The following is a 16,912-nucleotide window of genomic DNA, read 5'->3' on the forward strand; positions in this document are numbered from 1 at the left end:
AGCCGGCTCACCAAGATGACTTACCATCTCGCCTCACCAGGTTGCCCCACCAGGTCGCCTCTTCTTTAAGACCGCTCACCATGTCGGCTCCCCAAGTCAATTCACCGAGTCGACTATTCAGGTTGCCTCACCAAGTCGACCCCTTAAGTTCACTCACCAAGTCAGCTCCCTAAGTCAGCTCACCAAGTCGAATCACCTAGTTGTTTTACCACCTTGCCCCAGCAGGTGTGCTCGCCAAGTCGCCCTGCCAAGTTGCTTCTCTAAGCCCACTCACCATGTTAGCTCACCAAGTCGATTGTTCAAGTACGTTGCCAAGTCAACTCTTTAAGTTCGCTCACCAGGTCAGCCCACCCAAGTCACCTCTTTAAGTTCGTTCGCCAGGTCAGCCCGCCCAAGTCGCATCAGTGGGCTAACTCACTGAGTCACCTCACGAAGTTGACTCTTTAAGTGCGCTCACCAAGTCAGCTCACCAAGTCGACTCACCATCTCGCCTCGATAAGTTGGCTTGCTGAGTTACCCCACCAAGTCGTCGCCTCTTTAAGCCCGCTCACTGTGTCAGCTCGTCAGGTCGGCTCACCAAGTTGACTAATCAAGTAGGCCCACCAAGTCGCCTCAAGGATAGCTCCTCACCATGAGTCGCCTCACCATGTTGACTCAATGAGTCACCTCACCATGTTGACTCAATGAGTCGCCTCACCATGTTGACTCTTTGAGCCCGCTCGCCGGGTCGCCTCAACAAGTCAACTCGAGTACGTTGCCAAGTCGACTCTTTAAGTTTGCTCGCCAGGTCGACTCACCAAGTCAGCTCACCATGTCATCTCAACGAACCAACTCACCGAGTCGCCTCACCACGTCGGCTCTCTAATACCACTGGCCAAGTCGCCCCACCAACTCGCCCCGTTAGGCCCACTCACCACATCGCCCCGTTAGGCCCACTCTCACCAAGTGGACTCTTTAAGTCTGCTCATAAAGTTGAGCCACCAAGTACTCTCACCAAGTCGACTCTTTAAGTCCTTTCATCGAGTCACCCAACCAAGTACTCTCACCAAGTCAACTCTTTAGGTCCGTTCATCAAGTCACCCTGCAAAGTTGACCCTCTAAGTTCGTTCATCGAGTCACCCGACCAAGTCGACTGTTTAAGTCCTTTCATCAAGTCACCCCGCCAAGCCGACTCTTTAAGTCCGTTCATCAAGTCACCAGAACAACTACTCTCACCAAGTCGACTCTGTAAGTCCATTCATCAAGTCGGCCCACCAAGTACTCCCACCAAGTTGACTCTTTAAGTCCATTCATTAGTTCACCCCGCCAAGTACTCTCACCAAGTCAACTCTTTAGGTCCGTTCATCAAGTCGACCCTTTAAGTCCGTTCATCAAGTCACCCCGCCGAGTTGCTTCTCTAAGTGCACTCACCATGTCAGCTCACCAAGTCAGTTGTTCAAGTACATTGCCAAGTCAACTATTTAAGTTTGCTCGCCAGGTCAGCCCACCCAAGTCACCTCTTTAAGTTCGTTCGCCAGGTCGGCCTGCCCAAGTCGCGTTAGCGGGCTAACTCGCCGAGTCACCTCACAAAGTTGACTCTTTAAGTGCGCTCACCAAGTCAGCTCACCAAGTTGACTCACCATCTCACCTCGATAAGTTGGCTTGCCGAGTTACCCCACCAAGTCGTCGCCTCTTTAAGCCCGCTCACAGTGTCAGCTTGTCAGGTCGGCTCACCAAGTCGACTAATCAAGTAGGCCCACCAAGTCGCCTCAAGGATAGCTCCTCACCATGAGTCACCTCACCATGTTGACTCAATGAGTCGCCTCACCATGTTGACTCTTTGAGCCCGCTCGCCAGTTTGCCTCACCAATTCGACTCGAGTACGTTGCCAAGTCGACTCTTTAAGTTCGCTCGCCAGGTCGACTCACCAAGTCAACTCACCATGTCATCTCAACGAACCTACTCACCGAGTCGCCTCACCACGTCGGCTCTCTCATACCACTCGCCAAGTCGCCCCACCAACTCGCCCTGTTAGGCCCACTCACCACATCACCTCGTTAGGCCCACTCTCACCAAGTGGACTCTTTAAGTCTGCTCATAAAGTCGAGCCACCAAGTACTCTCACCAAGTTGACTCTTTAAGTCCTTTCATCGAGTCACCCCACCAAGTACTCTCACCAAGTCAACTCTTTAGGTCCATTCATAGAGTCACCCCACCAAGTCAAACCTTCAAGTGCCTTCATCAAGTCACCCCACCAAGTCGACTCTTTAAGTTCATTCATCAAGTCACCCTGCCAGGTCAGCCCACAAATTACTCTCACCAAGTTGACTCTTTAAGTTCATTCATCAAGTCACCCCACCAGGTCGGCCCACCGAGTGGACTCTTTAAGTTCATTCATGAAGTCACTCTGCCAAGTTGGCCCACCAGGTCGACTTTTTAAGTTCGTTCATCAAGTCACCCCGCCAGGTCAGCCCACCAACTACTCTCACCAAGTCGACTCTTTAAGTTTGCTCACCAAGTCACCCCGCCAGGTCGGCCCACCAAGTACTCTCACCAGGTCGACTCTTTAGGTTTGTTCATCAGGTCACCCCACCGAGTACTCTCACCAAGTCGACTCTTTAAGTTCGTTCATCAAGTCGCCCCTCCAGGTCAGCCCACCAAGTACTCTCACCAAGTCGACCCTTTAAGTTCGGTCATCAACTCACCCCGCCAGGTCGGCCCACCAAGTACTCTCACAAAGTCGAATCTTTAGGTTAGTTCATCAATTCACCCCGCCAGCTCAGCCCACCAAGTTCTCTCACCAGGTCGACTCTTTAAGTTCGTTCATCAAGTCACCCCGCCAGTTCGACCCACCAAGTACTCTCACAAAGTCGACTCTTTAAGTTCGTTCATCAAGTCACCCTGCCAGGTCAGCCCACCAAGTACTCTCACCAAGTCACCCTGCTAGTTCGACCCACCAAGTCACTCTGCCAAGTCGGCCCACCAGGTCAACTCTTTAAGCTCGTTCATCAAGTCACCCCGCCAGGTCAGCCCACCAACTACTCTCACCAAGTCGACTCTTTAGGTTTGCTCACCAAGTCACCCCGCCAGGTCGGCCCACCAAGTACTCTCACCAGGTCGACTCTTTAGGTTTGTTCATCAGGTCACCCCACCGAGTACTCTCACCAAGTCGACTCTTTAAGTTCGTTCATCAAGTCACCCCGCCAGGTCGGCCCACCAAGTACTCTCACCAAGTCGACCCTTTAAGTTCGGTCATCAACTCACCCCGCCAGGTCGGCCGACCAAGTACTCTCACAAAGTGGACTCTTTAGGTTCGTTCATCAATTCACCCTGCCAGCTCGGCCCACCAAGTTCTCTCACCAGGTCGACTCTTTAAGTTCGTTCATCAAGTCACCCCGCCAGTTCGACCCACCAAGTACTCTCACAAAGTCGACTCTCTAAGTTCGTTCATCAAGTCACCCTGCCAGGTCAGCCCACCAAGTACTCTCACCAAGTCACCCCACTAGTTCGACCCACCAAGTCGACCCTTTAAGTTCGTTCATCAAGTCACCCGGCCAAGTCGGCCCACCAAGTCGACTCTTTAAGTCTGTTCATCAAGTCACGTGACCAGGTCAGCCCACCAAGTACTCTCACCAAGTTGACTCTTTAAGTTTGTTCATCAAGTCACCCGGCCAGGTTGGCCCACCAAGTACTCTCACCAAGTCGACTCTCTAAGTCCGTTCATCAAGTCACCCCGCCAGGTCGGCCCACCAAGTCGAATCTTTAAGTCCGTTCATCAAGTCACCCCACCAAGTACTCTAACCAAGTCGATTCTTCAAGTGCGTTCATCAAGTCACCCGACCAACTACTCTCACCAAGTCGACTCTTTAACTATGTTCATCAAGTCACCCCACCAAGCACTCTCACCACATCAAATCTTTCGGTCTGTTCATAAAGTCACCCCACCAAGTCGACCCTTCAAGTGCGTTCATCAAGTCACCCCACCAAGTACTCTCACCAATTCTACTCTTTAAGTCTTTTCATCAAGTCACCACACCAAGTACTCTCACCAAGTCAACTCTTTAGGACTGTTCATCAAGTCACCTCGCCAAGTGGCCCCTTGAAGTCCGTTCATCAAGTCACCCCACCAAGTACTCCCACCAAGTCGACTCTTTAAGTCAGTTCACGAAGTGACCCAACCAGGTTGGCCCACCAAGGAATCTCACCAAGTCGACTCTCTAAGTCTATTCATCAGGTCACCCCACCGAGTACTCTCACCAAGTCAACTCTTTAGGTCCGTTCATCAAGTCACCCCGCAAAGTCGACCCTCTAAGTTCGTTCATCGAGTCACCCGACCAAGCCGACTGTTTAAGTCCTTTCATCAAGTCACCCCGTCAAGCCGACTCTTTAAGTCCATTCATCAAGTCACTAGAACAACTACTCTCACCAAGTCGACTCTATAAGTCTGTTCATCAAGTCGGCCCACCAAGTACTCCCACCAAGTTGACTCTTTAAGTCCGTTCATCAGTTCACCCCGCCAAGTACTCTCACCAAATCAACTCTTTAGGTCCGTTCATCAAGTCACCCTGCCAAGTCGACCCTTTAAGTTCGTTCATCAAGTCACCCCGCCGAGTTGCTTCTCTAAGCCCACTCACCATGTCAGCTCACCAAGTCGATTGTTCAAGTGCGTTGCCAAGTCAACTCTTTAAGTTCGCTCGCCAGGTCAGCCTGCCCAAGTTGCCTCTTTAAGTTCATTCGCTAGGTAAGCCCGCCCAAGTCGCATCAGCGAGCTAATTCGCTGAGTCACCTCATGAAGTTGACTCTTTAAGTGTGCTCACTAAGTCAGCTCACCAAGTTGACTCACCATCTCGCCTCGATAAGTTGGCTTGCCGAGTTACCCCACCAAGTCGTTGCCTGTTTAAGCCCGCTCACCGTGTCAGCTCTTCAGGTCGGCTCACCAAGTCGACTAATCAAGTAGGCCCACCAAGTCGCCTCAAGGATAGCTCCTCACCATGAGTCGCCTCACCATGTTGACTCAATGAGTCGCCTCACCATGTTGACTCTTTGAGCCCGCTCACCGGGTCGCCTCACCAAGTCGACTCGAGTACGTTGCCAAGTCGACTCTTTAAGTTCGCTCGCTGGGTCGACTCGCCAAGTCAGCTCACCATGTCATCTCAACAAACCAACTCGCTGAGTCGCCTCACCACATCGGCTCTCTAATACCACTCGCCAAGTCACCCCACCAACTCGCCCCGTTAGGCCCACTCACCACATCGCCCCATTAGGCCCACTCTCACCAAGTGGACTCTTTAAGTCTGCTCATAAAGTCGAGCCACCAAGTACTCTCACCAAGTCGACTCTTTAAGTTCGTTCATCGATTCGCCCCGCCAGGTCGGCCCACCAAGTACTCTCACCAAGTCGACCCTTTAAGTTCGGTCATCAACTGACCCCACCAGGTCGGCCCACCAAGTACTCTCACAAAGTCGACTCTTTAGGTTCGTTCATCAATTCACCTTGCCAGCTCGGCCCACCAAGTTCTCTCACCAGGTCGACTCTTTAAGTTCGTTCATCAAGTCACCCCGCCAGTTCAACCCACCAAGTACTCTCACAAAGTCAACTCTCTAAGTTCGTTCATCAAGTCACCCTGCCAGGTCAGCCCACCAAGTACTCTCTCCAAGTCACCCTGCTAGTTTGACCCACCAAGTCAACCCTTTAAGTTCGTTCATCAAGTCACCCGGCCAAGTCGGCCCACCAAGTCGACTCTTTAAGTCTGTTCATCAAGTCACGTGACCAGGTCAGCCCACCGAGTATACTCACCAAGTCGACTCTTTAAGTTTGTTCATCAAGTCACTCGGCCAGGTCGGCCCACCAAGTACTCTCACCAAGTCGACTCTCTAAGTCCGTTCATCAAGTCATCCTGCCAGGTCGGCCCACCAAGTCGAATCTTTAAGTCCGTTCATCAAGTCACCCCACCAAGTACTCTAACCAAGTCGATTCTTCAAGTGCGTTCATCAAGTCACCCGACCAACTACTCTCACCAAGTCGACTATTTAACTATTTCCATCAAGTCACCCCACCAAGCACTCTCACCATGTCAACTCTTTCGGTCCGTTCATAAAGTCACCCCACCAAGTCGACCCTTCAAGTGCATTCATCAAGTCACCCCACCAAGTACTCTCACCAATTTGACTCTTTAAGTCTTTTCATCAAGTCACCACACCAAGTACTCTCACCAAGTCAACTCTTTAGGACCGTTCATCAAGTCACCTCGCCAAGTCGACCCTTGAAGTTCGTTCATCAAGTCACCCCACCAAGTACTCCCACCAAGTCGACTCTTTAAGTCAGTTCACGAAGTCACCCAACCAGGTCGGCCCACCAAGGACTCTCACCAAGTCGACTCTCTAAGTCTGTTCATCAGGTCACCCCACTGAGTACTCTCACCAAGTCAACTCTTTAGGTCCATTCATCAAGTCACCCCGCTATGTCGACCCTCTAAGTTCGTTCATCGAGTCACCCGACCAAGTCGACTGTTTAAGTCCTTTCATCAAGTCACCCCGCCAAGCCGACTCTTTAAGTCCGTTCATCAAGTCACTAGAACAAGTACTCTCACCAAGTCGACTCTATTCGTCCGTTCATCAATTTGGCCCACCAAGTTGACTCTTTAAGTCCGTTCATCAGTTCACCCCGCCAAGTACTCTCACCAAGTCAACTCTTTAGGTCCGTTCATCAAGTCACCCCGCCAAGTCGACCCTTTAAGTCCATTCATCAAGTCGCCCCACCGAGTTGCTTCTCTAAGCCCACTCACCATGTCAGCTCACCAAGTCAATTGTTCAAGTGCGTTGCCAAGTCAACTCTTTAAGTTCACTCGCCAGGTCAGCCTGCCCAAGTCGCCTCTTTAAGTTCGTTCGCCAGGTCAGCCCGCCCAAGTCGCATCAGCAGGCTAACTCACCGAGTCACCTCATGGAGTTGACTCTTTAAGTGCGCTCACCAAGTCAGCTCACCAAGTCGACTCACCATCTCGCCTCGATAAGTTGGCTTGCCGAGTTACCCCACCAACTCGTCGCCTCTTTAAGCCCGCTCACCGTGTCAGCTCGTCAGGTTGGCTCACCAAGTCGACTAATCAAGTAGGCCCACCAAGTCACCTCAAGGATAGCTCCTCACCATGAGTTGCCTCACCATGTTGACTCAATGAGTCACCTCACCATGTTGACTCTTTGAGCCCACTCGCCGGGTTGCCTCACCAAGTCGACTCGAGTACATTGCCAAGTCGACTCTTTGAGTTCGCTCGCTGGGTCGACTCGCCATGTCAGCTCACCATGTCATCTCAACGAACCAACTCACCGAGTCGCCTCACCACGTCATCTCTCTAATACCACTCGCCAAGTCACCCCACCAACTCGCCCCGTTAGGCCCACTCACCACATCGCCCCGTTAGGCCCACTCTCACCAAGTGGACTCTTTAAGTCTGCTCATAAAGTCGAGCCACCAAGTACTCTCACCAAGTCGACTCTTTAAGTCCTTTCATCGAGTTACCCCACCAAGTACTCTCACCAAGTCAACTCTTTAGGTCCGTTCATAGAGTCACCCCACCAAGTCGACCCTTCAAGTGCGTTCATCAAGTCACCCCACCAAGTTGACTCTTTAAGTTCATTCATCAAGTCACCCCACCAAGTCAGCCCACAAATTACTCTCACCAAGTTGACTCTTTAAGTTCATTCATCAAGTCACCCCGCCAGGTTGGCCCACCGAGTGGACTCTTTAAGTTTGTTCATGAAGTCACTCTACCAAGTCGGCCCACCAGGTCGACTCTTTAAGTTTGTTCATCAAGTCACACTGCCAGGTCAGCCCACCAACTACTCTCACCAAGTCGACTCTTTAAGTTTTCTCACCAAGTCACTCCGCCAGGTCAGCCCACCAAGTACTCTCACCAGGTCGACTCTTTAGGTTTGTTCATCAAGTCACCCCACCGAGTACTCTCACCAAGTCGACTCTTTAAGTTCGTTCATCAAGTCGCCCCGCCAGGTCGGCCCACCAAGTACTCTCACCAAGTCGACCCTTTAAGTTCGATGATCAACTCACCCCGCCAGGTCGGCCCACCAAGTACTCTCACAAAGTCGACTCTTTAGGTTCGTTCATCAATTCACCCCGCCAGCTCGGCCCACAAAGTTCTCTCACCAGGTCGACTCTTTAAGTTCGTTCATCAAGTCACCCCACCAGTTCGACCCACCAAGTACTCTCACAAAGTTGACTCTCTAAGTTCGTTCATCAAGTCACCCTTCCAGGTGAGCCCACCAAGTACTCTCACCAAGTCACCCCGCTACTTCGACCCACCAAGTCGATTCTTTAATTTTGTTCATCAAGTCACCTAGCCAAGTCGGCCCACCTAGTTGACTCTTTAAGTCCGTTCATCAAGTCACATGACCAGGTCAGCCCACCGAGTACTCTCACCAAGTCGACTCTTTAAGTTTGTTCATCAAGTCACCCGGCCAGGTCGGCCCACCAAGTACTCTCACCAAGTCGACTCTCTAAGTCTGTTCATCAAGTCACCCCACCAGGTCAGCCCACCAAGTCGAATCTTTAAGTCCGTTCATCAAGTCACCCCACCAAGTACTCTAACCAAGTCGATTCTTCAAGTGCGTTCATCAAGTCACCCGACCAACTACTCTCACCAAGTCGACTGTTTAACTATGTTCATCAAGTCACCCCACCAAGCACTCTCACCACGTCAACTCTTTAAGTCCGTTCATAAAGTCACCCCACCAAGTCGACCCTTCAAGTGCGTTCATCAAGTCACCCCACCAAGTACTCTCACCAATTCGACTCTTTAAGTCTTTTCATCAAGTCACCACACCAAGTACTCTCACCAAGTCAACTCTTTAGGACCGTTCATCAAGTCACCTCGCCAAGTCGACCCTTGAAGTTCATTCATCAAGTCACCCCACCAAGTACTCCCACCAAGTCGACTCTTTAAGTTAGTTCACAAAGTCACCCAACCAAGTCGGCCCACCAAGGACTCTCACCAAGTCAACTCTCTAAGTCTGTTCATCAGGTCACCCCACCGAGTACTCTCACCAAGTCAACTCTTTAGGTCCGTCCATCAAGTCACCCCGCAAAGTCGACCCTCTAAGTTCGTTCATCGAGTCACCCCACCAAGTCGACTCTTTAAGTCCTTTCATCAAGTCACCCCGCCAAGCCGACACTTTAAGTCCGTTCATCAAGTCACCAGAACAACTACTCTCACCAAGTTGACTCTATAAGTCCGTTCATCTAGTCTGCCCACCAAGTACTCCCATCAAGTCGACTCTTTAAGTCCGTTCATCAGTTCACCCTGCCAAGTACTCTCACCAAGTCAACTCTTTAAGTCCGTTCATCAAGTCACCCCGCCAAGTCAACCCTTTAAGTCCGTTCATAAAGTCACCCCACCAGGTCGGCCCACCAAGTACTCCCACCAAGCCGACTCTTTATGTTCGTTCATCAGTTCACCCCGCCAAGTACTCTCACCAAGTTGACTCTTTAAGTCTGCTCATCAACATTGGTGTCTAGGCGGATCAGATTGTTGGGTTTTCAAACGGTGTATGCTGATGTTGAATGAATGAAAGGGGCATGAAGCAATCTCAGTGCTTTTCCTCGGCTCTCCTTTAGATCATGTTTTCCAATGACTCAATTTTGGAAAAGGTGAGGCAGCGGTTGCCGATCCATGGCATGTCTTTTTGGTGATTTTAAAACTTGATCTAAACATGAGCCCTTGTCTAGCACTCCGGCATTGCTTGGTATAATGGCAATTTGCTATGGGTGCTCGGCGCTCTAGCAATTTTGTCATGGTGTACTTATCGCTGCTACATGGGAGTTTTAATATCGAAAGCTCTCGGCAAAAAATGGTGGCCGAGCCATGCTGGCCGACCCGATCTGGCTCTTCTTCCTCACTCCATCGGCATAAATTTGGGAGTTGTTCAACAACGGTTGTCGTTCCAATGTGTCATTGCAGTGATCTGGAGAGCGATGCTAAGGGCGAGAGCTTGCGTCTAGCATTTGGGGATGTTTGTGCAAGCGAGCAGGGGAGCTTCTCTTATCAGAACCTCTCTGTGGCCTTTGAATATAGACCCAGTGCTGACGATATCGATGGATACGAGCCTTGGATTCTAAAATTGTTCAGCTAACATTGGTTTTTGTGAGAGATGGGTACGAAAGCACTTCCTGATCGATTCGCAGGAGCTCCCTAAGATCGCCTCTGTGCCAACTCGATTGGCACAACGTTGGGAATGGTTCGACAGCGGTTGTCGTTCCAATGTGTCATCGAGATGTCTTGGAACGCTGCCTTTCAAGGGCGAGATCGCTTAGCACTTGGATTGTGCATCGTCACAAGTGAATGGGGAGATCTCTCTATGAACGGCGGCATGGTGATTGCAAAATAAAATTGACTTAGTAGTCGGAGCATTGGCCTCGGGCCATTATGATGGCCTTGCAATTTCTTTATAATTGCAACCTATGTTTGCGCAGTAGCAGAGTTTGCATGTAAGATTGGCCTTTGTTCTTGACAGTTCCAGGAGATGACCTCTGGAACTTTTGGATTGGGCCCCTTCAAGGTGAAATTCATCCAGTTGATCGGATGAGCTCGATGACCATTTCACTCCCTTGGCTCCATGAATTCAAATCCCATCCAACTGCTGTGAAGCCATCCCGATTTTGCTATGCGAGGGCTCTCTCCCCAGATTTGTTCTCTTTGCAACAACTTCTTTGGCAAAAAAATTTCAGAATGGTTCGGCAGCGGTTGTCGTTCCAATGGTACCGTTGTGGTGGTTGCCTGGGCAACGATCTGAAGGGCGAGCCGTCGTCTAGCAGTTGGGCTACGCATCACGGGTGACAAGGGAGCCTTTGTAATCGAAAGCTCCCCGTGACCATTTGATGAGAAGTGCCATTGCTTGTGTGAGCAAGGACGAATGCAGCCTCTGATTCCAAAGGAAATCAATGACATCGGATCTATATATAAGAGCGGAATGAAGCAACAGCCTGTTTGCCATGCGTGGCTCCCCAAGGTTGCTCGTCTTTCTCACTCCATTGGCACAAATTCGGGAGTTGTTCGATAGTGGTTGTCGTTCCAATGTGTCATTGCAGCGATCTGGAGAGCGATGCTAAGGGCGGGAGCTTGTGTCTAGAATTTGGGATGTTTGTGCGAGCGAGCAGGGAAGCTTCTCTTATGGGAACCTCTCCGTGGCCTTTGAATATATAGACCCAGTGCCGACAATATCGATGGATACGAGCCTTGGATTCTTAATTTGTTCATAGCTAAGATTGGTTTTTGTGAGAGATGGGTATGAAAGCACATCCCGATTGCTACGCGGGAGCTCCCTAAGGTCGCCTCTGTGCCAACTCGATCGGCACAACATTGGGAATGGTTCGACAGCGGTTGTCATTCCAATGTGTCATTGGGGGATGTCTCGAAAAGTGGCCTGGCCTTTCAAGGGCGAGCTCACGTCTATCACTTGGATTGTGCGTCACATCGCAAGTGAATGGGGAGATCTTTCTGTGAACGGCGGCATGGTGATTGCAAGAGAAAATTGACTTAGTCGGAGCATTGGCCTCGGGCCACTTTGATGGCCTAGCAATTTCTCTTTAATTGCAACCTATGTTTGTGCAGTAGCAGAGTTTGCAAGTAAGACGGTCCTTGTTCTTGAGAGTTCCAGGAGATGACCTCCGGAACTTTTGGATTGGGCCCCTTCAAGGTGAAATTCATCTAGTTGATCTGATGAGCTCGATGACCATTTCAGTCCCTTGGCTCCATGAATTCACATCTCCTAACCGATGACAATCTTTTGCTCCTTAGACGACCTCATAATAAATTGGGTCGTGGATGGCTGTTTGGTCAGAATTTTCAACGATTTGGATTTTTATGGCGGATGTCGGCGTGTTTGCTAATTTCTAATGCAGAGCGAGCCTCGCACTAATAGCTTATATAGGAGAGGTTGTTGCCGCGAACCTCTCCCGTGCCCCTCTCATTGATTCAACGGCGGTGTCAAGGCGGATGGAAATGTCGAATTTTGAAACGGTGGACGCCGACGTTGAATCAATTGGAGGGGCATGAAGCCCACCCTCGAGGTGCTATTCCTTGACTCTCCATTAGATCATGTTTTCTTGTCACTCAGCTGAAACAATTTCGAAAAGCAGTTGGGCTGCGCGTCACAAGTGACAAGGGAGCCTTTGTGATCGGAAGCTCCCCATGGCCATTTGATGAGAAGAGCCATTGCTTGTGTGAGCAAGGACGAATGCAACCTCGGATTCCAAATGAAATCAACGACATCGGATCTATATATAAGAGCAGAATGAAGCAGTAGCCCGTTTGCAATGTGCGGGTCCCCAAAGTTGCTATTCTTTCTCACTCCATCGGGGCACAAATGCGGGAGTTGTTCGACAGCGGTCGTCATTCCAATGGTGTCATTGCGGCAAAATTTGTTCACAGCTAAGATTGGTTTTTGTGAGAGATGGGTATGAAAGCACATCCCGATTGCTACGTGGGAGCTCTCTAAGGTCGCCTCTGTGCCAACTCGATCGGCACAACATTGAGAATGGTTCGACAGTGGTTGTTGTTCAAATGTGTCTAGCAATTGGGTTGTGTGTCGCATCACAAGTGAATGCGGGATGTCTTGGAAAGTGGTCTTTCTTTCAAGGGCGAGCTCGCATCTAGCACTTGGATTGTGCATCGCGTCACAAGTGAATGGGGAGATCTCTCTATGAACGGCGGCATGGTGATTGCAAGAGAAAATTAACTTAGTTGGAGCCATTGGCCTTGGGCCATTGTGACAGCCTCGCAATTTCTCTTTAATTGCAACCTATGTTTGCGCAGTAGTAGAGTTTGCATGTAAGATGGGCCTTGTTCTCGAGAGTTCTAGGAGATGACCTTTGGAACTTTTGGATTGGGCCCCTTCAAGGTGAAATTCATCCAGTTGATCGGATGAGCTCGTTGACCATTTCAGTCCCTCGGCTCCATGAACTCACATCTCGTAACCGATGACAATCTTTTGCTCCTCAGCCGACCTCATAAAGAATTGGGTCGTGAATGGCTGTTTGGTAGGAATTTTAAAGGATTTGGATTTTTAAGGCAGATGTCGGTGTGTTCGCTAATTTCTAATGCAGAGCGAGCCTCGCACTAATAGCTTATATAGGAGAGGTGGTTGCTGCGAGCCTCTCCCGTGCCCCTCTCATTGATTCAACGCCGGTGTCAAGGCGGATGGATATGTCAGATTTTGAAATGGTGGACGCCGACGTTGAATCAATTGGAGGGGCATGAAGCCCACCCTAGATGTGCTATTCCTCGACTCTCCTTTAGATCATGTTTTCTTCTCACTCAGCTGGCGCAATTTCGGAAAAAGGTTTGGCAGCGGTTGCCATCCCTCACCGCGTCTACTTGGTGATTTTAAAACTCGATCTAAAACGGGAGCCCTCGCCTAGCACCTTCGTCCGGTGTTGCTCGGGTATTGCATAAAATTATGCCAACGGCGAGAATCACCCAACGAATGCCTACGCTTGGACCCTCTCTTAGATCACCTTGTTCGATCACTCGACCGACGCAACTACGGAAGAGACTTGGCAGCGATTGCCATTCTACAGCGCGTCTGTTCAGTGATTTCGAACTTGATCTAATGGCGAACCCTTGTCTCTAGCCATGAGGTGGGTGCTTAGCGCTCTAGCAAAAATTTTTGCGTGCCTATCGTGGCTACAATGGGAGAGGTGGTTGCCGCGAGCCTCTCCCGTGCCCCCCTCATTGATTCAACACCGCTGTCAGGGCGGATGGATATGTCGGATTTTGAAAAAAGGTGGATGCCGACGTTGAATCAATTAGAGGGGCATGAAGCCCACCCTCGAGGGTGCTATTCCTGGACTCTCCTTTAGATCATGTTTTCTTGTCACTCAGCTGGCACAATTTCGGAAAAACGTTTGGCAGCGGTTGCCAGCCCTCACCGCGTCTACTCGGTGATTTTAAAACTCGATCTAAAATGGGAGCCCTCGTCTAGCACCTTCATCCGGTGTTGCTCGGGTATTGCATAAATTTATGCCATTGGCACGAATCCCCCAATGAATGCCTACACTTGGACCCTCTCTTAGATCACCTTCTTCGATCACTCGACCGACGCAACTATGGAAGAGACTTGGCAGCGGTTGCCATTCTACAGCGCGTCTGTTCAGTGATTTCGAAGTTGATCTAATGGCGAGCCCTTGTCTCTAGCCATGAGGTGGGTGCTTGGCGGTCTAGCAAAATTTTTTGCGTGCTTATCGCGGCTACAAGGGGAGAGGTGGTTGCCGCGAGCCTCTCCTGTGCCCCCCTCATTGATTCAACGCCGCTGTCAGGGCGGATGGATATGTCAGATTTTGAAACGGTGGACGCCGACGTTGAATCAATTAGAGGGGCATGAAGCCCACCCTCGAGGATGCTATTCCTGGACTCTCCTTTAGATCATGTTTTCTTGTCACTCAGCTGGCGCAATTTCGGAAAAAGGTTTGGCAGCGGTTGCCAGCCCTCATGGCGTCTACTTGGTGATTTTAAAACTCGATCTAAAATGAGAGCCCTCGTCTAGCACCTCTGTCCGGTGTTGCTCGGGTATTGCATAAATTTATGCCATCGGCGCAAATCCCCCAATGAATGCCTATGCTTGGACCCTCTCTTAGATCACCTTGTTCGATCACTCGACCGACGCAACTAAGGAAGAGACTTGGCAGCGGTTGCCATTCTACAGCGCATCTGTTCAGCGATTTCGAAGTTGATCTAATGGCGAGCCCTTGTCTCTAGCCATGAGGTGGGTGCTTGGTGCTCTAGCAAAATTTTTTGCGTGCCTATCGTGGCTACAACGGGAGAGGTGGTTGCCGCGAGCCTCTCCCGTGCCCCACCTCATTGATTCAACGCCGTTGTCAGGGCAGATGGAAATGTCAGATTTTGAAATGGTGGACGCCGACGTTGAATCAATTAGAGGGGCATGAAGCCCACCCTCGAGGGTGCTATTCCTGGACTCTCCTTTAGATCATGTATTCTTGTCACTCAGCTGGCGCAATTTCGGAAAAAGGTTTGGCAGCGGTTGCCAGCCCCTCACCGCGTCTACTCGGTGATTTTAAAACTCGATCTAAAACAGGAGCCCTCGTTTTGCACCTCCGTCCTGTGTTCCTCGGGTATTGCACAAATTTTTGCCATCGGTGCGAATCCCCCAACGAATGCCTACACGCTTGGACCCTCTCCTAGATCAACTTCTTCGATCACTCGACCGACGCAATTACGGAAGAGCCTTGGCAGCGGTTGCCATTCTACACCGCGTCCGTTCTGCGATTTTGAAGTTGATCTAATGATGAGCCCTTGTCGATAGCCATGAGGTGGGTACTTGGCACTCTAGCAATATTTTCTGCGAGCCTATCGTGGCTACAATGGGGGAGGTGGTTGCCGCGAGCCTCTCCCGTGCCCAGCTCATTGATTCAATGCCGCTGTCAGGGCAGATGGATATGTCGGATTTTGAAATGGTGGACACCGACGTTGAATCAATTAGAGGGGCATGAAGCCCACCCTCGAGGGTGCTATTCCTGGACTCTCCTTTGGATCATGTTTTCTTGTCACTCAGCTGGCGCAATTTTGGAAAAAGGTTTGGCAGCGGTTGCCAGCCCTCACCGCGTCTACTTGGTGATTTTAAAACTCGATCTAAAATGGGAGCCCTCGTCTAGAAGCTCCGTCCGGTGTTGCTCGGGTATTGCATAAATTTATGCCATCGGCGCGAATCCCCCAACGAATGCCTATGCTTGGACCCTCTCTTAGATCACCTTGTCCGATCACTCGACCGACGCAACTAAGGAAGAGACTTGGCAGCGGTTGCCATTCTACAGCGCATCTGTTCAGCGATTTCGAAGTTGATCTAATGGCGAGCCCTTGTCTCTAGCCATGAGGTGGGTGCTTGGTGCTCTAGCAAAATTTTTTGCATGCCTATCGTGGCTGCAACGGGAGAGGTGGTTACCGCGAGCCTCTCCCATGCCCCCCTCATTAATTCAACGCCGCTGTCAGGGCGGATGGATATGTCAGATTTTGAAATGGTGGATGCCGACGTTGAATCAATTAGAGGGGCATGAAGCCCACCCTCGAGGGTGCTATTCCTGGACTCTCCTTTAGATCATGTTTTCTTGTCACTCAGATGGCGCAATTTTAGAAAAAGATTTGGCAGCGGTTGCCAGCCCTCACCGCGTCTACTCGGTGATTTTAAAACTCGATCTAAAATGGGAGCCCTCGTCTAGCACCTCCGTCCGGTGTTGCTCGGGTATTGCATAAATTTATGCCGTCGGCACGAATCCCCCGACGAATGCCTATGCTTGGACCCTCTCTTAGATCACCTTCTTCGATCACTCGACCGACGCAACTACGGAAGAGACTTGGCAGTGGTTGCCATTCTACAGCGCGTCTGTTCAGCGATTTCGAAGTTGATCTAATGGCGAGCCCTTGTCTCTAGCCATGAGGTGGGTGCTTGGTGCTCTAGCAAAATTTTTTGCATGCCTATCGCGTAAAGCATGTTTTCTAGTCACTCAGCTAGCGCAATTTCGGAAAAAGGTTTGGCAGCAGTTGCCAGCCCTCACCGCGTCTTCTTGGTGATTTTAAAACTCGATCTAAAATGGGAGCCCTCGTCTAGCGGCTCTGTGCCAACTCGATTGGCACAACATTGGGAAATGGTTCGACAGCGGTTGTTGTTCCAATGTGTCATCGGGGGATGCCTTGGAAAGTGGCACAGAAGTGCATGGCACTGTCGTGACAGCCTTTGTGGTTCGGGCCAGTAGAAGCGTAGAGTATTACCGATAATTTTTGTTTGGATGCAGAAACTCTCCATGCCCTGTCCTGCCCTGTGCGATCCGAACGGCTGCGGCTCGTGGGTTCTGTGGGAGATACTCTTCTTCAGCTCCCCCCTAAAGAGAGTGTTCGGTGTTTGCATTGTGTGGACAAAAA

This window comes from Cupressus sempervirens, chromosome 2 (genome assembly GCF_028749045.1).
Source record: "Cupressus sempervirens isolate cs-2001-9-10 chromosome 2, ASM2874904v1, whole genome shotgun sequence".
NCBI classification, from domain to species: domain Eukaryota; kingdom Viridiplantae; phylum Streptophyta; class Pinopsida; order Cupressales; family Cupressaceae; genus Cupressus; species Cupressus sempervirens.